General features: G+C 44.7%; 1 protein-coding gene across 1 annotated transcript in view; it reads left to right on the top strand.

The window, feature by feature from the left end:
• Nucleotides 1–25,835, top strand: part of DMRTA1 (DMRT like family A1) — a 394,296-nt gene that overhangs the window by 196,842 nt on the left and 171,619 nt on the right. The window lies entirely within an intron of this gene.

Here is a 25,835-nt window from a genome sequence, read left to right as displayed (position 1 = left end):
CAAGAGGGTTCTTCTATTCCACCAACGGTGTGGCAACCAAGCCATACCATTATTTTGAAGACAGATGTTCCTGTATAGGTGTGGCTTCGTTGTTTTCTAGTTACAACGGAAGATATTGTATGGTGTATGTGTGTATGTGCGCCTTACAACTTTCAGAAGCTTTGTTCTATAACAATTTAAAAAGGGAAGGGGAGGGGGGGCAAACCCACACAACATGCATCTTTTTAATCATAATCAGTCACCTGGCGATTATTTTAGAGAGATGAGAATTCTGAAGTGTTGGAATAGGCATAGGAGTATGCTATTAAAATTTTCATGCAGGCTGCGAGAATACCCACTGAGAGCTTTTTCTCATCTTGCAGCTCCTTAAAAATTATTCTCCAACATTTAAATATAGGCTAAGCGCAGGCTTTCTGGTTTTAACCCTTTTTAAAGTTTCGTGGTGCAGGGAGATATATTTCACTTCCCAGGCCTTAAGCTCAGGTTTCCCAGGTGTGAGAGATCGAAAACCAGGGATAGGAAACTTCTGGATTTGGAGTCAAATGTAGACCTTCAGGTCTATTTTCCTGGCTCTCCAGACCCTCCCCGGATCACACCGCCTCTCCAGGAAAACCCCCTCTCCTCAGACCACACATGGGGCAATATTGTGAAAACCTTTCCCTGCTAGTTCTTCTGATTGTATAGCATTGGCCTGAAAATGGATTCCTTTGGTTTGCAGATGGTTGAATTTGCAGTATTTCTGTAGTACCTTTAATGGTTGTTTAAAAGAGGGAATTTCAACAGCCCCCTTCGGAAGTTACTTGCCATATCAGCTGTTAGAGCACGAGACTCTTAATCTTAGGTGAAATCTTTTCGTGAAACAGTAGGTATACATTTTGGTAACACCTATGTGGGATGCGGGTGGTGCTGTGGGTTAAACCACAGAGCCTAGGGCTTGCTGATCAGAAGGCCGGCGGTTCGAATCCCCGCGACTGGGTGAGCTCCCGTTGCTCGGTCCCCGCTCCTGCCAACCTAGCAGTTTGAAAGCATGTCAAAGTGCAAGTAGATAAATAGGTACCGCTCCGGCGGGAAGGTAAACTGCGTTTCCGTGTGCTGCTCTGGTTCACCAGAAGCGGCTTAGTCATGCTGGCCACATGACCCAGAAGCTGTATGCCAGCTCCCTCGGCCAATAAAGCGAGATGAGCACCACAACCCCAGAGTCTGCGACTGGACTTAACAGTCAGGGGTCCCTTTACCTTTAAGTAGGTATATATGTATTTTGTTTTTCTAGCTTGATCAAAATTATTTATTATTTCATAACAGGTAGGTAGTTAAGAGGTTAGGCGGCTTCAGTCGCAGGCGTCTGGCGCCACCCAGAATTTGGCGCCCAGGTGCCCCGCACCCCTTACACCCCCAGGTAAAGACAGCTCTGAGGAGGAGGAAGAAGCAACAGATGATGGGCACAGTGTCTTTAGAAAGCCTCCCAGACCCCCCCCCTTGAGAACCTGGTGAGCATTGAAAGTAGGAGAGCAAAGAGCTCAAAGGCAGAGGGCAGTTCTCAGCACCTGTAGTGATGACACATGAAGGGAGAGAGGGAGGGGGTGGAGACTCACTCTGGGAAACACCTGTATTCCAGGCTGCATTTCCAAGCCTCTCTCTGTGAATATTGAATAAAAAGCAGATGGTAAGGACTTTTCCTTGTCCGTTCCTGGCAACCTGCCATGGGTGTTGGTTCCACTGCCACCTGATGAAAGCATGAGTAGGGAGACCACGCTAAGTCCTGCCTCTATGTACTCCCCCCTCCAACTCACAAAGGGTGAAGATTTGAAATGGGGAGATTTCTGCACTTGTGGAGGCTCCACACCCAGTTTAGAACCTCAATTATGCAGGTACCTCCATGCATCTCCATTGCAGCGCTTCATCCTTCATGAGTTGGGGGTTGATAGGAAACGCAGCATGACCACCCCAGCTCTCGCTGCTGACATGTAGCTTTGGAGCAGAATTCCTGGAGAGTGTTACTGACTCTCAGAGTTTTCCGACTGTGAGCTCCAGGTAGGGAAACTTGAAAATGTAGCATGATAGGAGGGTTAAGTGTCGACAATAAAGCAGGACACTTTTAATTTACTCTCTGTGCATGCTAGCTATTTATATTTTAAAACAGAAGGGGATTTCTTACCCTCCAGGTTTGAAATAATGAAAAACAACTGAGTGATATTAACTCAACGCTTGTTAAATTCATAAATTCATAGAGGACTGGCATTTCATAAATATTGATTGATTTGGAGCCCCATTTACTACCATGCAACTGTCAAAGCACCAATTAATCATGCATTTGTTTCTGAAGACCAATATTGTTTTTGCTAACCTTGGAAAACAGGCAGATCAGCGATGAATCAAGGCCACATCGAACAGGAGCAACACTGTCAGCTTAACTTAGCTAAGCAACAGTGCAGGGGGCTGGGGTGGGCACCGTGATGGAGAGGGGGGAAAGAATGAGCAGTGAAGGGACAGCCTGAGCTATTTTATACCTCTCTTTTCACTTGGTTATACACACAGCTTTTGCTTCCTTTCTTATCTAGATTAGAGGATTGACGACTCAGAAGTGCCCAAGGCATTGCACAGCGTTGATTTCATTACGCGGGCTATTATTCAGGAAGGATAGCGAAGCTGTGATGTTCAGAAGACACAGGCACCAATCCTCCTAACAACAAAGTCAGGTGGCTCGGTGCTAATAGCCTTGCAACTAAGGTGGCCCCACCCACCCACAAAAAGGAGGTGGGGCCTGCATCCTCTGGGGGACCCCGAGGTATAGCAAATGAAGCACATGAAGGCTGTGCATGCGTCCAATCATGCCGGAGCTAACGGAATGGGGAAGAAGCATGCATGCACAACTTAGTGTGGTGGCTAATGGAGCCACAGCACCATCAGCTGCTGCAAAGGTTGTCCTCATAAAAATTCATCAGCATTTGAGTGTGAAATTTTCCTAATAAACATATCACTGTATGACGTTTTAGCTAAAGCACAAAATTTTGCAAGCAATTTCCCCTTGTTTTTTGTATTATTATTTATTGAATTTATATACCACCCTATACCCAGAGGTTTCAGGGCAGTTCACAAAAAAGATCACAATATATAAAATAAAAATAAAAACAATAACCCAATAGTAAAGCTAAAGGGACCCCTGACCATTAGGTCCAGTCATGGCCGACTCTGGGGTTGCGGCACTCATCTCGCTTTACTGGCCGAGGGAGCTGGTGTACAGCTTCCAGGTCATGTGGCCAGCATGACTAAGCTGCTTCTGGTGAAGCAGAGCAGCGCATGGAAACACCGTTTACCTTCCCGCCGGAGCGGTACCTATTTATCTATTTGCACTTCATGCTTTTGAACTGCTAGGTCGGCAGGAGCAGGGACTGAGCAATGGGAGCTCACCCCATCGCGGGGATTCGAACCGCTGACCTTCTGATTGGCAAGTCCTAGGCTCTGTGGTTTAACCCACAGCACCACCCACATCCCTTAACCCAATAGTACCCCCGCCAAAGAGCTACATATAGGATGTTGATCGGTCAACCAAAGGTCTGGTAAAAAAGGAACGTTTTTGCCTGACGCCTAAAGGTATATAATGAAGGCGCCAGGCGAAGTTCCCTGAGGAGAGCATTCCACAGATGGGGAGCTACTGCAGAGAAGGCCCTGTTCTCATGTTGCCACCCTCTGGACCTCTCAAGGAGGAGGCACATGAAGGAGGGCCTCAGAAGATGATCTCAGGGACCGGGTAGGTTCACATGGAAAGAGGCAGTCCTTGAGGTATTGCAGTTCTGAGCCGTTTTGTATGGCATTGCCACTAATATATACATTTTATTGCGCACTTTATTCTAACATTTAAACATTTGTAGACATTGTTTGGTAGTAAAGCTGCACTGCAAAATTCAGCGGAGTGCAAATTTCGAAAGCTTGCTGTGTTCCAGGCCTTGTATTGTATTTTGAGAAGTGTGAATTAAGTACATTCGCCTTTAAATGCAAACTGATTTGAATTTCTTCCCCATCCCTAAACCTCCTAAATAAGTGAGGGTTCCTCTCTGTTGTCTTGATTGCATATAAATGTGGAACACATAAACTCTGGAGAGCAGATCATAACTATGGGAGCAAGCACATGGTATTTTCCTTACAGATTAAGGTCTTTGACTCGTAATGGGAGTTCACATTTTCCTATGCAACAGCGGTGGCAGCAGCTGTGGCCTCTTCATACCCAAAGGAGAGGCTAAGGACAGGTCAAATTGTGACAGAGTGAGGGTGTTAATTCCTCTCAGTGTCGGCTGCGGGTGCGATCACCCACCCCCAAATATTCACAGTTACCCTGTAGCTGGCAGATTCAGAGGGTAGTGAAAGACACTGATTGCTGAAGACACATTGCGGAGCAGCCGTGTCCTGCCATCAAAAAGCAGAGGGGATTCCACACACAAAACAACTCATCCAAGAGGAGAGGAAAGCTATCCTGTAGCTATCCAGGAAGAGTTTGAGGCAGAGGAAAGTGTTCCAGGAGAGAAAAGAGCCCATTCTTCCCCCCCCTTTTTTTTGCAAACACCTTAAGCTACAAGAATGATAAACGACCACCTCTCCTCCTTAAGAATATCCATGTAGTTAATGTCTTTGTTTTCTGCAGCGCAAGGGAACGAAGGAACTGACAATCCGGCTTATTTGGAGGGAGGGGAAATGAACAGTTTGGCAGGGATTTTTTAAAGAACGTGGAGGGGAGAAGGAACTCTTAACACCTTCCAAGGAGTTTAGGGGACAAAGAAACTCACATGTTAGCTACCAGGGAACAGCAATCGGTTAATCATCAACTCAGCAAGAGCTCAAAGTGCTCTCCTTGACTTCAGTACAGCCCCATGGAAAACCCCCAGTGTTAGCCACTTTCCATTTTAAACCTTCATTAATACACATACATATACCATTTCTGTGTCAATTAAATCTAGTAAAGGTAAAGGACCCCTGGATGGTTAAGCGCAGTCAAAGGCAACAAAGGGGTGCAGTGCTCATCTCTGCTTTCAGGCCGAGGGAGCCGGCGTTTGTCCACAGACAGCTTTCTGGGTCATGTGGCCAGCAGGACTAAACCACTTTTGGCACAACAGGACACTGTGACGCATTCCAGAGCCATGTAGCTTCCTGCCTATTTATCTACTCGCACTGGCATGCTTTCAAACTGCTGGGTTGGCAGGAGCTGGGACAGAGCAACAGGAGCTCACCCTGTCGTGCACATTCCAACTGCCGACCTTATGAATGGCAAGCCCAAGAGGCTCAGTTGTTTAGACCACAGTGCCACCAGCGCCCCGCAGTTAAATCTATTATACTTAACAAGCACAGGGTCATTCACAACCCAGGGATTTGGGAAGATAAAATCATAGAATTGTAGAATAGGGACCCTAAGGATCATCGAGTCCAACCCCCTGCAATGTGGGAATCTTTTGCCCAATGCAGGGCTCGAACCCACGACGCTAAGATTAAGAGTCTCAGGCTTTACCAGCTGAGCTACAACTGGTTCTCATGTTGTTTCAGAAAGTGCAATTTGATCAATATCTTTAAATGCAAACTTTGCCTTAAATCATGGGTAGGCAGCTCCATCGTTCTGCCCGGACACTGAGGTCCAGCTCCGAGGGCCTTCTGGCGGTTCCCTCACTGCGAGAGGCCAAGTTACAGGGAACCAGACAGAGGGCTTTCTCAGTAGTGGCACCCGCCCTGTGGAACACCCTCCCACCAGATGTCAAAGAGAATAATAACTACCAAACTTTTAGAAGACATCTAAAGGCAGCCCTGTTTAGGGAAGCTTTTAATGTTTAATAGGTTATTGTATTTTAGTGTTTTGTTGGAAGCCGCCCAGAGTGGCTGGGGGGACCCAGCCAGATGGGTAGAGTATAAATAATAAATTGTTGTTGTTGTTGTTGTTGTTGTTGGCAAACTAAGGCCCGGGGGCCAGGTCCGGCCCAATTGCCTTCTCAATCCAGCCCGCGGACAGTCCAGGAATCATTGTGTTTTTACATGAGTAGAATGTGTGCTTTTATTTAAAATGCATCTCTGGGTTATTTGTGGAGCATAGGAATTCATTCATTCCCCCCCCCCCTTCAAAATATAGTCCACACCCCCACAAGGTCTGAAGGACAGGAACCCCGCTGAAAAAGTTTGCTGACTCCTGCCTTAAATTTCCTCTCTTCCCCCAGCTGGCTATACCTGTATGACAATTTTTTTGCAAACACCTGTGGGTTGCAATTGTACCACACATTTGACCACCTGTTGACACTATCTTAGATGTGAACCTAGGAATGTATTGTGCAATGTGGTTCTGAGTTAGAAAATGGTGGTAGAAATCTCCCCCCTTCGAAAAAAGAAAGAAAAAGAAAAGAAAAGCAGATCCAAAAATAGTCTCATGCTTGTCCATAACTGTACAAAAGAAGGAAAGCTTTGATGTGAAATGAAGTACTCATGATATTCTCTTATGGAGAAAAATGGAAGGACTAAGAGCAATTTAAGCAGAAAGTGCTTTAAATATAAAGCACTAAAAAGGAAATATGAAGAGGTGAGGGGGGAAATCTCTGCTCACCAAGCAAAGAATTAGGTGCCAAAATGGCCATGTAGCCTTCCTGGAAAGATTTAATGGAGGTGAATCAAAAGGTAAAGGAGACAGTAAATAAAGTAGATGGGTTAAAAGGGAGATAGTTCAATACCTAAGCTGACTTCAAAGAAATTAAAGAAAAGGTACTGGCAAATGAAGCAGAACAAAGAGCCAGGGGTTGTGAAGATTAACTGTCTGAACTTTTGAACAAATTAGGCTTCCAGGAGGTTCAGTAGAACAGCTGGAAAGTAATGCTAACATCCTCATTTGAGATCCCCCCCCCTCCACCCATTAGGGGAAATAACTCAGTTTACATAACATATTTTGAACATCAGTTCTTCTTCCTCTTTGGCGATCACTCACAGCCGAGTAGGATTGTTTTGCATAAACACAGTTTTAACAATGAGTCCATAAGTGACTATGGAGGCCAATTCTGGATCCACACGTCCTTCTACATTAGTTTCTGGGTGGGAGTTGATCACGGTGTAGCTTTGTCAAATGTGCCTTCCTCTTAGCATGTTTCTCCCTTGCGTCCTGAGTTCGAGTGTCTTCAAAGCCCATGACACCTTTGGTAAAGGCTGTTCTCCAATTGGAGCGCTCGCAGGCCAGTGTTTCCCAATTGTTGGTGTTTATACTACATTTTTAAAGATTTGCCATGAGACAGTCTTTAAACCTCTTTTGTTGACCACCAGCATTACGCTTTCCATTTTTAAGTTCGGAATAGAGTAGTTGCTTTGGAAGACGATAATCAGGCACCCGCACAACACGACCAGTCCAACGAAGTTGATGTTGAAGAATCATTGCTTCAACACTGGTAAAATAACTCAGTTTACATAGCATATTTTGAGCATCAGTATGGTAGAATGGACAGAATATTGGTCAAGAAGTGAGGAAACTTGAGTTTAAACCTTGTAAGAACATAAGACAGGTCTGCTGGGTCAAATCAATAATAGCTCCTCTGGTCCAGAATTTTGTTCTCATAGTGACCAGCCTGCAAGCAGAATGTGAGCACTCTCTCCCCTCCACTTATAAAGCTCTTTGAGTGACTTTGAGGCAGAAATTTATCCCCTCCACTTAACCCAACTGACAGCATTTTTATGAGAATAAAAAGGGATTAGAAGTCTCTCTCTCTCTCTCTCTCTCTCTCTCTCTCTCTCTCTGTGTGTGTGTGTGTGTGTGATATATATTTCAAGCTCCTTTGGAGGAAGTGTGGGCATGAGATCAAGCATGAGACTATTAATCTGAAGGTTGTGGGTTCGAATCCCACGCAGGGCAAAATATTCCTGCATTGCAGGGGGTTGGACTGGATAACCCTCAAGGTCCCTTCCAATTCTGTGATTCTATGAGAGGCACCATGAAATGATCTGGTAGAATATCATGGCTGAAAAATGCTAGTAAGGCTCTGGGGGGGAAAGTCAAATGCTCATCGTCATTTGCTGTCATCCTTGTGGGTGGTTGGGACTTTTTCAGAAAACTGGAGCTGGTACAGTCTTTAATTTTCTTTTAGTAATGACGAGTTTGCTCCTTCTAGATCATTATTATATCTCCACATCATTGCTAAAGTGATTTAATAATAAAGCAAGGGTGGGAATCTCAAGATCAGGAGCCACTCAGCCCTTTCTATCTGGCCTGTATAACTTCCCCCTGTCCATACCCGTCTATGGCCCTGAATTGTATCTGGAGCAGGTTTTTGCCTGGCTGGATTTGGTACTTGAACTGTGATCACTAGTCTGGATGGAGGTTAGAGAGGCACTTGTGTAGAAACTAATCTAATTACATTTGTTCCTCGGCCCTTTTGGTGAAAGCACCTCAACTTTGTTTATATATATATATATATATATATATATATATATATGCAGGTTTTGGTGTCCTCGGGTGTCTTCCCGTGTAAAAGTTGGGGTGTCTAGGCGACGTTTCGACGAGGTCTCACTCGTCATCTTCAGGCTGGTGCTTTCGGCTTCTTGTTACTGGAACAGAGCAGGATCTCAGTGTTTGAGTTCCTATAAATACTGTTGAGGAGGTGTGGTGTATAGCCTCCAATGTTCTGGGCAGAGAGGAGGTTCCCAGGCTAGTGTGCCTTTTCTTCTTTTGTTCCTTAATTACTTGAGGGATATCTTGAGTGATTTCTTGAGTGATTTCTTGAATCCCACTTAGGTGGGTCATTAGGTGTGGATTAGTTGCTAAAGCTTTCGTGTCTTGAACTCTTGAACTTTGTGAAGAGTTTTTCTGAGAAGATGGCTGTACTGCACTTGGTTGTGCTCTGGCTTGGCTTCGTGTATAGGGGCGAGCTGTGGTTTTGTGGCCTGTGCCAGCCAGATCTGTGTAGGGATTGCAGGGGGGTGCAGCATCCGGAGGTGCCACCCTGGTTTGGCTACTGGATGGTGTCTGTAATTTATCTGTGGAGAGGGTCTGGGTTTGGGTCTGGTGTGGTTGATTGGTGATGGCGTTCTGTGTGCCTCTGGATCTGGTGTCAGATTTTGTGGGGAGGGCTAATTTCCAGATGTCTGGCAAGCGGGATGTGTCGTCACGCTTGTTCATGTTGTGAGGGTGTTTCTCTATCTCGATGGCTTCCATGATTATTCTCTTGTGGTGATGTTCCATGTTAAAGAGCAATTTGGAATCTGCAAAATTAATTTCGTGTCCTGTTTCTTTCATGTGTTGGAAAAGAGAGGAAGTTTTTTCTTCTTTTTTGACGGCATTCTTGTGTTCTGCGATCCGTGCATTTATTCGTCTGTTTGTTTGTCCAATGTACGTGGCTGGGCAGACTTTGCAGGGTATTTCATAGACCCCTTGGTTTTCCAACTGAATTTTATCCTTGGGGTTTCTGAGGATATTGGCTATTTTTTGGTTGGTGCAAAAGGCTGTTTTGATATTGTGTTTATGGAGGATTTTGCTAATTTTATCTGTAGTGCCCTTGATATAAGGAAGGAGGGCTATGCCATTGTTTTCTTCTGTGTCTTGGTTTTTGGGGGGTGTTTCTTTTTGGATTAGCTTCGTAACCCTGTTTTGCTGGTATCCATTGGCAATTAACACATTTGAGAGATTCTGTAACTCAGTTGTCAAGTGGTCTTCGTCAGCCAGGCGTTTGGTTCTGGAGATGAGAGTCTTGGCTACGGAGTTTATTTGTGCAGGGTGGTGGTGTGAAATCACTCAAGATATCCCTCAAGTAATTAAGGAACAAAAGAAGAAAAGGCACACTAGCCTGGGAACCTCCTCTCTGCCCAGAACATTGGAGGCTATACACCACACCTCCTCAACAGTATTTATAGGAACTCAAACACTGAGATCCTGCTCTGTTCCAGTAACAAGAAGCCGAAAGCACCAGCCTGAAGATGACGAGTGAGACCTCGTCGAAACGTCGCCTAGACACCCCAACTTTTACACGGGAAGACACCCGAGGACACCAAAACCTGCATTCCTGTACCCGTGAAAATCTACGAAAGCAAATATATATATATATATATATATATATGTGTGTGTGTGTGTGTGTGTGTGTATATATATATATATATGTAAAGGTAAAGGTACCCCTGCCCGTACGGGCCAGTCTTGACAGACTCTAGGGTTGTGCGCCCATCTCACTCAAGAGGCCGGGAGCCAGCACTGTCCGCTGACACTTCCGGGTCACGTGGCCAGCGTGACAAAGCCACATCTGGCGAGCCAGCGCAGCACACAGAAACGCTGTTTACCTTCCTGCCAGCAAGCGGTCCCTATTTATCTACTTGCACCCAGGGGTGCTTTCGAACTGCTAGGTTGGCAGGCGCTGGGACCGAACGACGGGAGCGCACCCCGCCACGGGGATTCGAACCGCCGACCTTTCGATCGGCAAGTCCTAGGCACTGAGGCTTTAACCCACAGCGCCACCCGCGTCCATATATATATATATATATATATATATACACACACATATAAATTATAAAATGTACCACAAAACTTATCACTTATACAATCTTTTTAGACTTCCATCAGCACCTCTGATGATCCACCATTTTAACCACTTCTTATGCATTTCTTAACTTTATATTGCCTTTACATCTCTTAACAAATCATCCTCCCCCTTCTCCATTTTTGCAATACTTCCAATAATACTCCTCACAAAACTTCTTGCAAACCTACGAACATCTGATCTTCACAAATACTTTTCAAGTAGTCCGTAAATTTACTCCAGTCTTCCATGAATTTATGGTCCCGCCGGTTTTGAATCCTTCCTGTTAGTTTATCTAGTTCTGCATAGTCCATTAACTTCATTCTCCATTCTTTAATCGTCGGTAATTCTTGCTTCTATGTTTGAGCCAGTAAGAAAGTACTTCAACTTTGGAGTGAAATGTCTGGCGATCGAATATTGCAATCTTTTCGACAACAGGTGAAGAACATCTCTCTTTTTTTTTGTCCAGATGTATTAGATGGGGGGGGGGGGGTTATTTGCTTTTTTGCAGAGCAACCCAAATCCTTGAGCATCCCCCAGTAGCGGGTTGTATGTCCATCCTTCACCTTCTGTAGGTGAGAGCATGAGAAACACACACTCCTAGGTACACAGTTTATTTTGCAAGAGGAGGCTTATAACCGAAAATACAGGTCTGAAGCTTGAGAGGGACATTGAATGGAAAGCTAAAATATTTAGCTTAGGCCTGGAAGAGCTGAAGAGAGGGATTTTTATCTCTGCATAGATACAGGCATGGCAGATAAAGAGCAGGCTGTGGAAAATAAAATTGTTTGGGTAGCTGATTGAAGAAAGTGGGGGAGAGAGATAAGTGACGCTCTGTGTTGCAGACATACCTCTAGCTCAGCATACCTCAGAAGCAATAACTGGCTGTTTTAATAATTCACTCTCAGCCCAGACGAGTGTGTGTGTGTGTGTGTATATATATATATATATATATGAATATATATATATATATGAATGAGAGAAGGATGTAGTTTCTTTCCTGGGGATCAATCAATTAGCTTGGGAAAATTGTAAGGCAATGTTACCACATTTCATAGGCTGGCAACCCCTTGCCAATTTAGCCACATAAAATTTGCACTGATAAGTGGCTAGACTGTGCAGAAACAGGGGGACATTCCTATGAGCAGGGGCACCAACGTGCCCCCTCGTGGGTGCCCAGTGCGCCATGCCGTCATGACGTGACATAACCTCATGACATGGCAGTGTAGTGCATGAAAACACGCCAGCACCATTAAAAAAACACATGGGCCTGGGCCTGTTTTCTTCACAGCACATTTTCCCCAGGGCCACTGCCGCTAACCCCCCACTGCCATGCGCCACCACTGCTACCCCCGCTGCCACCCCCACCCCACCCCTGCCGCATGCCACCACCTGGCTGTTGCCGCTGCCCCTGCCCGCCACAGCTACCACTGTGTGCTGCCGCCCCCTCTGCGCACCACCATGGCAGAAGCACAGGCCTGGGGAAGCGCAGGCCTTGGAGGCCTGGGGCCTGTGTGTACCTCTGGAGCCTGCCCCCCACCAAAGACCAGTGCAGTCATACCTCGTGTTGCATTTGCTTCAGGTTAAGCGTTTTCAGGTTGCATCCCACGGCAACCCAGAAGTACCGGAAAGGGTTACTTCCGGGTTTTGCCGCTCACGCATGCATAGACACTCAAAATGATGTCACATGCATGCGCAGAAGTGGCGAATCATGACCCGCGCAGACGTGGGTTGCATTCTGCTCAGGTTGCGAACGGGGCTCCGGAAGAGATCCTGTTCGCAACCAGAGGTACCACTGTATTCTAATCTCCATTAAGCCATGGATCCCAATGGGTGGCCTTGGTCCAATCACTATCTCTCAGCCTAGCCCACATCACAAGGTTGTTGTGATGCTAAAATTGAGAGGGGGAGGGGAAAGCTTGCCGCCCACCTTGTGTTTCTTGGAGGAAAGGTGGCATATAAAAGTACCATATTTTTCGCTCTATAAAACGCACCTTTTCCCCTTCAAAAATTAAGGGGAAATGTGTGTGCGTCTTATGGAGCGAATGCAGGCTCCTTGGCTTCAGTGATAGCAACAAGAGCTCCCCCTGCGCTCCAGAGGCTTCATGTTGCTTTCGCTGAAGCCGCCTGAAGGCCCTGGAGCACAGTGGGAACTCCCGCTCCGCCCCGGAGGCTTCAGGCAGCTATCCGCAAGCCTTCGGAGCGCAGCAGGAGTTCCCGCTGCGCTCCAAAGGCTTGCGGATAGCCGCCTGAAGCCTGGAGAGCAAGAGGGGTCAGTGCACTGGAGAGGCAGGCGCTGCACAGTTTTCCCTCTCTGCGCAGCGCCCCTTTAGCGAAGCGGGAGGAGAAATGGAAGGGGCTCCGTTTCTCCTGCCGCTTCGCTCAAGGGGCGCTGAGCAGAGAGGGGGAGATTTTTTTTTCCCTGTTCTCCCCCTCCTATAGTCTGGTGCGTCCTATGGTCCGGTGCGTCCAATAGAGTGAAAAATATGGTAATAAATTAATAAAACAGTTATTTTCTCAAGAATTGAGTTACAATTGTCCTTTTTAAGAAAGGTGTTTGGTTGCCAAGATGATGTTCACAGTTTTGTAGAGTGAACAACAGCTAGTGCTGGTGTTGCCCAGTTGGGGTTTGTGGTTTTTGTGGCTTTCATTATTTTATCTTTGCAATACACACAAACACACACTCTCTCTCTCTCTTTCTGCAAGCCACTGCAAGAGCCCTATGGGTACGTTGGTAGGATATAAATTTCAGTAGTACATAAAATAAAATTGGCTGATATTATATAAAGGGGATTAGCAGGAGCTGCATGCAGCTGGAAGACGAGGCAGGAATCTGAGTCAGTTTGCACTTCAGAACATGCTGGCGGGTGTTCACTGCTCCAGTGGAAAGCACTCTGTACAGGGCAGATAAAGCAAGAGGAGAAAGCCTTTCCGAGATGTAAACACTTTATTTAGAAGACTCCACTCTGTCATAATATAGACCAGAGGATGGTGCTGCCATTTTTCAGTTACAGCACACCAAGGCATGAGTGACCTCTACCTCTCAGAAATTAGATTCAGGTAGGTAGCTGTGTTGGTCTGACACAGTAGAAATATATAAAAAAAATTTAAAAATTGTCTAGTAGCACCTTAGAGATTAACTAGGTTTGTTCTTGGTATGAGCTTTCGTGTGCATGCACACGTCTTCAGATACACTGAAACAGACCTTTATATATACACCAGACCTTTATATATATAGTGAGAGGGTAGGGAGGGGTATTACTCAGAAGGGTGGTGGGAATGGGTGACTGGCTGATAGGTGTGGTAAACCTGTTGACGACTGTTAACAACAGCAATTGGTCTTACAGGAAAAAGCAAGGGATGAGATGGCCAAAAATAGCTGGCAATTCCCCCTTTTCTCCCCCTTAAAACAACCATCACACAAACAGTCTTGTAAAAGGTAAAAATAACATTTACTCACTCAGAATACTTGTTGAAGAGTAACAGATATAGCTGCTTATTTCAGTCAGCAGGCTTAAAATGTTACAAGGACATATTTTAGTCTAGCTTAAGATGGTGACAGCAGTCACGAAATTAAAATACACCTGCTTCTTGGGAGAAAAGCGATGATCAACCTAGACAGCATCTCAAAAAGCAGAGACATTACCTTGTTGACAAAGATCCGTATAGTTAAAGCTATGGTTTTCCCAGTAGTGATGTATGGAAGTGAGAGCTGGACCATAAAGAAGGCTGATCGCCAAAGAATTGATGCTTTTGAATGATGGTGCTGGAGGAGACTCTTGAGAGTCCCATGGACTGCAAGAAGACCAAGCCTATCCATTCTGGAGGAAATCAGCCCTGAGTGCTCACTGGAAGGACAGATCCTGAAGCTGAAGCTCCAATACTTTGGCCACCTCATGAGAAGGGAAGACTCCCTGGAAAAGACCCTGATGTTGGGAAAGATGGAGGGCACAAGGAGAAAGGAGTGCCTGGCGCGTTCTGGTCCATGGGGTCACGAAGAGGCAGACACAACTAATCAGCTAAACAACAAAGATGGAGTCTGTAGCTGTAGCTCAGACATGGCAGTTGTTCTCACATGTATGGCTTGGTGATGAGATGAAGGGTAAGAAAAGAAAGAGGATGCTCCCAGACAGGTAAGGGCAATAGATATGGCTACACCACCCCCCTGTCAGGGTTAGAGATAGGAAGGCTGGGGAAAAACCAGGAAAAATGGGGAGAAACCAGGTTTTCCCCCCAAAGCTGATTTTTTCTGGAAAAATGGGGTGGCACACCAGTTTGACATAGTTTGAATATTTCACACACTTTTAAAAATTATTTTTCCAGGGGAAATCGGCTTTTGGGGGAAAATGGGGAAAAATCTGGGTCGTTCCCCCCCCCCCCAAAAAAATTTCTGGTTTTTGGTCAGGGCTTCCCATCTCTAGCAGGACACAGTGGGGGTGTCTCTCACAGGATTCTCTCTAGCAAACTTACAGGAAAACTCTTTGAGCTTCAACTCCTATCATGTGCCTGTCTAGCCAACATGCATTGTTGGTTTGACTGCATTTTAAATATCCCACACATCCAAGTTTGAAGAACACAGAGCTCAATGGTCTAACATTGCACAAAGAACATTTCTTATGCTCATTTTGGCATTTCAGTTGCAATCACCATCCAAATGCAAATGTATAAAAATTTTCATCAAGCACCCATTCTGAATTCCTCTCATACACCACAATAATGCAATAATAATATTTGAATCTAGAAACATTTAAAAAGAATGTTGATGTTTAGTTCCTCTTATATTAATTATTTCTCAAACTAGGTGTTATTCTTTAAAAAAGAGGGTCAATTTATATTTATTAGATCTGAGGTATATTTATGATATGCTCATGTGGTCTTATTTGGGTTGTATAACTGAGCGTATATTGGAATGACGGGAAAATGATAGAAAGCAACAATTTATCCTGACAGATGTGACCTTATCAAGAATGTAAGTATCATCCATTTCATTTAAAATGTTCGATGGCAGAGAAGGGATATTCTTCTAGATTGCGGGTTCTATTTATTAATGGAAAACTTTCTCCTTTTTTTGATGGATTGGTATATGCAACGAATAAGATCTACAGGACAAAAAGGGGGGCTTATTTTAGCAAACCTACCATTTGAATGCTGAAGTCAGAATGTTTAATTGCAGTGTGGTTAACATGAATGCATACAAAATGGCATGCAATTATAGAGCGTAATTCTAGCTTCAGAAAATCTAATTCATATTAGGAATCAAGTCTTTAAAAAGGATGAAAATGAGTTTTTCCCCCCTCCCCACATTTTGAACAGAAGCAGCAGCAGCAGCCATCTTCAAAAGCTTGTCAAAAGCAGGTCTCAATACTGCCCACAAAGGAAATTGAAAAAAAGAGAGAAAAGCTTACATTTTCTATGCAGAATGAAACACATTCCAGGAAGTGGGGGGGGAGGGTTTTTTCTCAAAATGGATCTTACTGTTTTGAATTATCCTCAGAGCACCATTCCAAAATCTTGTCTCTTTTATAGCAAAGGGGAGAGATTCTCTAGCAGGGATTTTATAAACTGTAATCTTTATTTTGACGTATCCCTGGCTGGACTACTGTTCTGTGATGTACTGGAATGCTCACAAACATTCTAGCTGAAAGGATCTAGAAACAGTGACAAAACAGTGTAGGTTCTGTGAAGGAATGGCCATGTGCATTGACTGTGGGAAATTCATACAGGGCTGGGGAAAGGCTTGTGCTGTTATCATTACCAGTATTGCAGATATCCATATTGTGCAGTTTGAAGCGACTGGAAGCATAAGAACCGACTCCTTTTGGAATAAATCATTGTCCAGACCCATAAAAATGTTGTTCAAACTTTTACTTGCAGAACTCTACAGAAAAGAACAAAGTACTGTAAATGATACATCCAAAATATCCATAAGGCATATGCAGCCGCTTCTAGCCGCAATTGGTCAAGCTACGGGGCAGGGCCATTTATACAGTGGTACCTCGGGTTACATACGCTTCAGGTTACAGACTCCGCTAACCCAGAAATAGTGCTTCAGGTTAAGAACTTTGCTTCAGGGTGAGAACAGAAATCGTGCTCCGGTGGTGCAGCAGCAGGAGGAGGCCCCATTAGCTAAAGTGGTGCTTCAGGTTAAGAACAGTTTCAGGTTAAGAACGGACCTCCGGAACAAATTAAGTACTTAACCTGAGGTACCACTGTACTTCCTTTTCTTAAATCCATCTTCTGTGTAGCGGCAAAGTGTGGGAATGTCCAGGGTGGCAGGAGAGGCTATAATGTTTATTAATATCCTTCCTAACTTGCGCTAGCAAATTCCTTTACTTAGCAGAGTTTACTTACCCCTATTTATATGCACAGCAGATAGCTGGTTGCAGGCTTGTGTAAGCCTCTCACTATTATACAATTCAGTCTGACAGACTAAATTGTACGTTCCTGGTAAGTTCCACTGAATCCCTCTTAAAAGAATAAAGACGCCACAATCTTATTCAAAGTCAATAAAAGAAGTTTACTTACATCAGGTAGAGCACAGTGTTATCCCCGAAGGCAGACTTAGTTACAAATATGTACATGTGGATCTACAGCATATGGAAGAATGATCTCAGTGCCTCAGTCCTAGCTAGAAGCTGGTCAAACATAGAATGAAGTGAAAAAGAGAGAGAGAGAGTGCTGTGTGACTTGTCCTTTTGTTACCTGGACAGGTTAGGTCATGCCCACCTTCTATCACATGCAAAAGGAAGGATGCTCCAGCCAGGAGGAACAAGGAAGTTTCGACTGGCTGGACCAAACATTCCCTCACATGTCTTCTCTGGCATTACAAGGAATGTTGTACTTGACTGCTTCTCATGGATCACATCCCACACGCATTCCTATCTTTCCACCACAGCACAGGTTCCTCATGTTTGCCTACAACGGCTTTCACCTCCAATACGGAGCAATCTGGTTTGTCCTTGCCTCAGCCCAGAGAGCATTCACCTAGGTAGTGGCTGCTTCTGTGCCTATTCCCTTTTCCTTACCTTGAGGACATGATGATGGACTCTGCATCCCTGCACCAAACAACAGAAGACTTCATGTGACCCTGTCGGTCTTCTAGGATCACAATTTCATGTCAGAGAAGGTCAAGAGGCTATGAAATCTGGCAATGAGCAGGAGCCTAACTGATATATATTTCCACTGCAGAGTTCTTTTTAATTATTTTCGTTTAGGCAGATCTCTAGTCATTACCCATTGTTCCACACTGAGGGGAGTTTACCTTAGATCTGTGGACAACCCTTCCATGAAACTCTTTATGAATTCTCATTCACGACTTTTGTTAGGTTTCCAGGACTTGCATTAATTGTCTCATGCTTTGAGCCTTCCAGTCAGGTCTCCACGGTTGCACACGCCCATGTTTGCCCAAGGGCCCTTCCGAGGTGCCCTGGACATCCACCTGAACCTAAGAGAATGGGGGAGGTGGGGCACATTTATTTGACCTGCACCAGAACCAGGTGTGACCCCCCAAAAAAACCAGCTAGGAAGACAGCTTGCCATCATTTTCAGCACCTCTGTGGATGGTGAACGTGACTTTTTGTCAATGGCTCAGGGCTGTCCGGCCATTTACTGGAACAACTTCATGGTGAGTTCCGGCACCTATTTTTCTTGAAAGAAAGCACTGCTTGTTACTAAAGTTGTGGCCTGCTTTTTCAACCTAGCGGCGCCTGTGTGCTTTCTCCTCGTTCTCCCCTGCTATTGCTCTGCTATGGCAAGCACTGTTTAGACATTGCCGGCTTTGCACATCTAGCCAAAAGCAGACATTAGTTGTCCCTGCAGCCTATGCATGCCATATGTTGTTTTAATGTTTCTGCATGAGAAACTTTGGGAGGCAGGCGTGCTTTGAAAGTTAACACATATGCTGAAGATGACGGCACATCTCCTATAATTTTAAATTATAATGGCCAGATGGCATTTTTATATTGTTATCAAATATTCTCTTGCTCGGTTGAACAAGAGTTACTATTTTATTACTCTCATCCCTTGGTGTGGGATTCGAAAAGAGAGAGTTATTAACGCATGTTTAGATACAACATGCCTAAAGTCTTCACATCATAACATTTTTTACCAGCAGCAGCAAGCTTCACCTTCCTCGAGGAAATTAAGTGCCATTAGATTTTCACACTCAGCATCGTTTTCATAATGCGGTGTCTCCTTTGCATGGAGTAAACAATCAGATTCTGCTTGGGTTGTTTTGCTTTTGTCCTCTCAGAGAGAAATTACAGCACTGTCTCAATTCGCCCCTGGGTTTATTATTTGCAAATCTTTGCCAAGGCTTTCAGGAAATTAAGTTCACTGTTATAGTACGGAACACCTAGCAACCACAGCAGCGAGAAATTCATATTAATAACAACGTCCTCGCTTAGTCTTCTGTGGTTCCTTCAGTGCGTGCATACAGTACCAATTACCTTTGCCGAGAGTTTTTAGTTGCACAGTAAGGATCTAGCCCTCATAATTAACTAGACTTGGGGGTCAAGAGAAACATTACCTTAGGGCTGAACTAGATATTTGGTGGCTGGCATGGCTCAGGGAATTCTGCTCGTAACCCAGATGGTAAAACGGTGGAGGAAGGTCCAAACTGAAGTGGAAAGATCAGGAAGAGGTGCTGCAGTTTCCAGACACCTTTGCCTCTGCAACTCCTGGCACCCTGATGCTATAACCTCCTTGCCCTGCTGTTGCTATCTAGGCACAGATAACCAGCTGGAGCAGTTCCTTCTCAATTTCTTTCAAGAGCAAAGGCAGATCTAGAGGAGTGTGACTGGGCATGAGGTTTCTGGGGTGCCATAGGGGGCACTGGATTTTGGCATTGCCACTGTCGGGAGCTGGCTTATACTGAGCCACAGGATAATGGCAAGTCCACTTACATCAATATTGTTGGGTGCCTCCCCCCTCTCTGCTGAGCGGTTGCGAGAGCCCATGGGATTCCAGGCACTCATCCAGGATCTGTGGACCTTTGGAGAATTGAGACATGGTGAAGACTGTTGTAGGTTTATGACATGTGGTCTGTTCACCTATTTACACCTTCAGATCTTACAGCACGGCCATTTCAAGAGGGGCTTGCACCCCACAGCAGTGCAACCCTAGAGTCCAAGGCATCTCTCCCAGCCAGCCTGCAGTCAGCCTGCAGCCAGCCTACCCAAGATGGATCCCAGTCTTCCTTCTTCCAGCTTCTTCTTCCCAGCAACTCTAGCTCAAGACTCTCTTTCCCTGTCACCTCACACCCAGTTATGCTGGCATTCTTCCAACCCACCCCCCGGTTTCTGTTCACACCTCAGGGCAAGGGAGGAGGACAGTTTTCTTGCATTGCCAATGGCCCTCAATGGCCTGTTTTCTTTCTTAATGGTCCTAGCTCGGCCAGGTTGCTTTGCATAGGCTAGCCCAGGAATTCTTGTGCAGTTTGTATTTCTCCCTTCACATCCCAAATAATCAAAACCCTTCCATTTATTCATTTTTAGGCTTCAAGGGGTGTTCCTCTCCCAAATCTATAATAGCATTTTCTACACTGACCCAGATCAGCTATCTAGCATTTCAGGCAGGTGAACCCTCCAACCTGGAGATGTCAGGAATTGAACCAAAGACCAGGGTATGGCTATCTATCTGTCTATCATCTATCTATCATCTATCTATCTATCTATCTATCTATCTATCTATCTATCTATCATCTATCTATCTATCATCTATCTATCATCTATCATCTATCATCTATCATTATCTATCAATCATCTATCTATCTATCTATCTATCTATCTATCTATCATCTATCTATCATCTAATCTATCTATCTATCATCTATCTATCTATCTATCTATCTATCATCTATCTATCTATCATCTAATCTATCTATCTATCTCTCTATCTATCATCTATCTATCTATCTATCTATCATCTATCTATCTATCATCTATCATCTATCATCTATCATCTCCCGGCTTGCTTGCTTGCCTGCCTGCCTTTTGCATACTTCCAGATAGGGTGGTGGACCTACACATCATCTAAGTTTCCCTATGTTTATTATGGGGTGTGTGTAGGACTCAGAAGCCGGCTCAGAAGTATGCTTCATGGAAAGGAGGAGCTGCTGCAGGCTGTTCACTTTCAGAGCTGATGCTCTCTGGGTTGTGGGGAGGAGCAGAGTGTGAGAAACTCAAGAGTTTGGAGAATCCTGGGCACACAAGATATTTTCACCACAGGCTCCCTTTTGAGTGACCCTACCCCCACTTCTCTTCCAAATTCTTCTATAACTTTGTTGCAGGATCTCCTGCCCGTTTCTCTATCTGGTAGTCACCATATTTGGGTTGTGATGGTGAAGAAACTTTGTTCCGTTTCATCGTTTCAGTGTCTCACATGCTAGGTGTGAGGCTAGAGGTCGGAGGCTGTGCCTCTGCTGGGATGAACTTCAGCGCCAGATTGGAAGAGGCAGGGTTGTTCTCTCAGCACCTCCAGATCTGGGTCAATGCTGGTTGTGCTGCGGTTTGCCTGGGGGTAAACGTCAATAGCCTTGGGCAACCAAAAGCAACCAGCTGCTTGCATTCCAACACTAAAATATATAGCTTTGCGTGACTAACAGGCAAGCCAGGTGCATTTCAACATAGATTTGAACGGAGCATTTGTGTTGCTCAAAAAAGTTGTATGTTGCTCTGCTCGTTTCACAAGTAGTGTCTAATGGTGCTGTCTCCCTTGCAAGTGTCTTTTGAATGGTAGTCTAACTCTACATTGAAAACTATGCCCAAACCAGAGAGTTGCAGAACTATACCTAAAACTACTAACTTCATTTCCATAGGGCAACCAGATTCAGACCATTGAACTTGATAGAATAGCGAATGCTACAAAAGTTCTGATGAAAGAGTGCTGAAGAGATAAAAGTAAAGGTAAAGGACCCCTGGATGGTTTAGTTCAGTCAAAGGCGACTATGGGGTGCGGCACTCATCTTGCTTTTCAAGCTGAGGGAGCCGGCGTTTGTCCACAGACAGCTTTCCAGGTCATTGTGGCCAGCAGGACTAAACCGCTTCTGGCACAATGGGACACCGTGATGGAAACCAGAGTGCACAGAAACTCCGTTTACCTTCCCGCTGCAGCGGTACCTATTTATCTACTTGCACTGGTGTGCTTTTGAATTGCTAGGTTGGCAGAAGCTGGGAGAGAGCAACAGGAGCTCACCCCATTGCGGGGGTTCGAACTGCCGACCTTCTGATCGGCAAGTCCAAGAGGCTCAGTGGTTTAGACCACAGCGCCACACATTTCCTTTTACCTTCAGTGCTGAAGAATACCAAGCTAAAATGCCAGATCATAAAATTCTGGGTGACTGTAGGATTCAAGAGAAATTTGAAACCCCTAGCCTTGGCCACTTAACCCAACAATTTAGATCAGGCAACTTGGGAGAGACTATTATGGCTACGGTCTACCTCCACTTTCAGAGGCTTACCTTTTCATGGGATACATCAGCAGGGGAAATAGTGTGGTCTAAATACATCAAATTTCCAGGAAGAAGACTCACTCCATGTATTAGCCCAACCTTCCTCAGCATGATGGCCTCCCAAAGTTCTGGATTGCACACCTCTCACTGAGTTGACCACTGAGAGCTCAAGTTGATGAGAAGTGTAGTATAACACATCTAAAGGGCATCAGTTTCGGAATAGCTGCATTAGCTGGTCATAGAGTCCAAGCTATGAAAAAAAAAATTAATACAATTCAGCTGGTACTTCTAGAAAACAAAACAAAAAGGACATAGCTAACACAGCAACTGAATTTCATTCTGGTTTTTTTAAAATCAGAAAGTGCTGCAAAATGGATTCTGCATATGATTTTTTTTAACCATTCCATGAATTGGGGAATGGAAATCACTGAGAATACAACAAAGGAGCAAAATACATGAAGGCTCTCCAATCTCAAAGAGATATTGACACACTTATACCTGTGTTTATAAGAACTTAAGAACATTCTTGCTGAATCAAACGAGGGTCCATCTGTGTCCAGCAGTGTTCACCCAGATGCCAGCATCTGCTGTGCCAATAGAACTCCTGTTGGTTCATTGTTCTCCCCATAAAGAGCAGTAGATACAGTGGTGCCTCGCAAGATGAAAAGAATCCGTTCCGCGGGTCTTTTCGTCTTGCGGTTTTTTCGTCTTGCGAAGCAAGCCCATTGACGGAGTAGCGCTATTAGCGCTATTCACATTTTAAGGGCTAAAAACGGCTTTTTAAGGGTTGGGGGATTAGCGGTTTTGCTGCTAAAATGCTTTTAGCAGCTTAGCGATTCAGAAAAAGGGGTTTTGGAGCGGAAAACCCCCCGAAAATTTTCGTCAATTTTCGTCTTGCGAAGCAAGCCCATAGGGAAATTCGTCTTGTGAAGCGCCTCTGCAGACGGAAAACCCTTTCGTCTTGCGGGTTTTCCGTCTTGCGAGGCATTCGTCTTGCGGGGCACCACTGTATTTTACATCCGCTAAACATGAAGGGTGCAATCCAGAGTGTTTAAGCATGTTAGAGACACACTTGTTTTAAAGGAAGAGTTATATAAGCCCAAGCTTATATGTAACTGAAATAATAGCACACCCTCTGACATTTCTCCAATGAAAATTAGGGACATCCCATTCCATAATGATAATTTTGCTATTTGGAGCCCACGCATCTTACTGAGTTGCTCCAGCTACTCTTGACAGCTTCCAACATATATAAAAACACAACAAAACATTAAACATTTTAAAAAACTTCCCTATACAGGATTGCCTTCATATAGCTCAGGGGTTGGATAACTCCATACTCTCCAGCGCTGCTCAAATGAAAATAGGGACATCCTAAGGAAAAGCGAGACATTCCAGGATCAAATCAGAAACCGGGACAGCTTCTCTAAATCAGCAACATTCCCAGAAAATAGGGACACTTTGAGTGTCTACAATAGGATTTAACTTTTCCTAGCGCCAGGGCCAGATTTAAGTTTGATGAGGCCCTAAGCTACTGAAGGTAATGGGGCCCTTTCAATGTCCAGCTGTCCTTTGTCAACAACAAATTGTCGCTGTTTTTTGTGTTGAATATATGCTATATGGTAATTTATGGACCTAATAGGTATCTAAAGCCATTTGCACATAACAAAATATGTATTTTATCACATTGGTTTTATTTTATTTGGTTTTTTATCTTATATTTTGGAAATGTACATCCATGTGTTTTCCCTTTAATTTTTTTGGGGTCCCCCAAGAGAGTGGAGCCCTAAGCTATAGCTTGTTTAGATTATACATAAATCCGGCACTGCCTGGCACACACACACATAATGTATATACACTGTCACTTGACTGAATAATTTGCAGTTGCAGTGGTGAGAGAAGCTTTAGGTTATGTACTTAAGGTTCTCATTTGGTCAGTCTTTGCATGAGCTGGATGGAAGTGGCACACACACTGTGGCAAATGCCCACGCTTGTTCACCGTTCCAAAAGCCTCAAGCAACAATCAGTGTGTGCTCATGTAGCAAAGCCTTGGCCTTTTCTATCAATTCTCTTGACAAGAATGTTGTCAAGTCTCATTTGTTCTTTTCTCATATGATGAAGTTATTTCAGAAGGCTAGTAGATGCCTCTCCCATCTGTCTCTGATGTGCAGTGTATGTCCTTAAAAGGTGCCATATCTTCTGTCTCTGTTCTCTGCCAGTATAGAGTGCCAGAGATGTGTGCCCGTGGTCACATTTTAGGTATGAGACTCTTATTAGGAATCTCAAGGTCGTGGGTTCAAGCCCCACATTTTAGATGAAGTTAAAACCAAAGGCATCACAGAAAATTGTTTTACACACACACACACACACACACACACAGTAGTACCTCGGTTTAAGAACAGTCCAGTTTAAGAACGATTTGGTTTACAAACTCCACAAAACCGGAAATAGTGTCTTGGTTTGAGAAATTTACCTTGGTCTAAGAATGGAAGAGGGATGCAGGTGGCGCTGTGGGTTAAACCACAGAGCCTAGGACTTGCCGATTAGAAGGTCGGCGGTTCGATTGCTCGGTCCCTGCTCCTGCCAACCTAGCAGTTCGAAAGCACGTCAAAGTGCAAGTAGATAAATAGGTACCGCTCTGGCGGGAAGGTAAATGGCGTTTCCTTGCACTGCTCTGGTTCGCCAGAAGCGACTTAGTCATGCTGGCCACATGACCCAGAAGCTGTCTGAGGACAAATGTTGGCTCCCTCGGCCAATAAAGCGAGATGAGCACCGTAACCCCAGAGTCGGTCATGACTGGACCTAATGGTCAGGGGTCCCTTTACCTTTTTAAGAATGGAAGCCGAACGGTGGAAGGGCACCGGCGGTAGGAGGCCTCATTAGGGAAAGTGTGCCTCAGTTTAAGAATGGTTTTGGTTTAAGAACAGACTTCTGGCATGGATTAAGTTTGTAAACTGAGGCACCACTGTAGTATGGTGCCATGGGCATAGCCAGGATTTATTTTAGCAGGGGACAGGGTTTGTGTTAGGAGGCAGAACCAATCTCTCTGTAATGCAATTGGCCAGTTAGTTAAGTATTTTTATTTGATTTGATTTGGGGGGGGGGCAGCTGTTCCCCTGCACACCTATGAAACAAGACAAGGACAGACATGGGAAAGATTTAATTTTGGTTTAGCTGAGGATGAAGCCCCACATAGTTGAGGATGAAGACTGATGAAGGCATCACAGAAAAGGTTCTTTTTGAAAAAGGAGGGTGTTGAAGAAAAGGAAAGAGGGGAAACATCTTCAACAGACCCCCCAAGTGTCCCTATTTTCCAGGGATGTCCCTGACTTAGAGAAGCCGTTCTGGTTTCTGATTTGGTCCCAGAATGTCCTGCTTTTCCTTAGGGTGTCCCTATTTTCATTGGAGAAATATTAGAGGGTATGGAACTATCAAACCTCCAAGGTGTCTGAAGGCAATCCTGTATAGGGAAGGGTTTTTTTTTATGTTTCATGTTTTATATATGTTGGAAGCCACCCAGAGTAGCTGGGGCAACCCAGTAAGATGTGTGGGGTATAAATAGTAAAATTATCATTATGGAGTGGGACGTCCCTATGTCCCTATTTTCATCAGAGAAATGTTTGGGGTGGAGTGGTATGCTTGAAGAACAAAGTTCCTGTTCCGGGCACAAGGGCAGCATAGGAGAATTATAAAACTGGATTCTTTAAGGCCATTGGGGGCAGTAAAGTCTGAGAAATGAAAAGATCAGAGGTGGGGTGGAATGAGAAGTAAGAGATAGAAGAAAAGAAGAGAGGGCAAAGTCACAGAGAGCTAGAAGAAGAAGAAGAAGAAGAAGAAGAAGAAGAAGAAGAAGAAGAAGAAGAAGAAGCCACAGCAGCAGC

This window comes from Podarcis tiliguerta, assembly GCF_965153285.1.
Source record: "Podarcis tiliguerta genome assembly, chromosome: 17".
Lineage (NCBI taxonomy): Eukaryota > Metazoa > Chordata > Lepidosauria > Squamata > Lacertidae > Podarcis > Podarcis tiliguerta.
The sequence above is the reverse complement of the archived record's forward strand: the minus strand, read 5'-3'. Positions and strand labels throughout refer to the sequence as shown.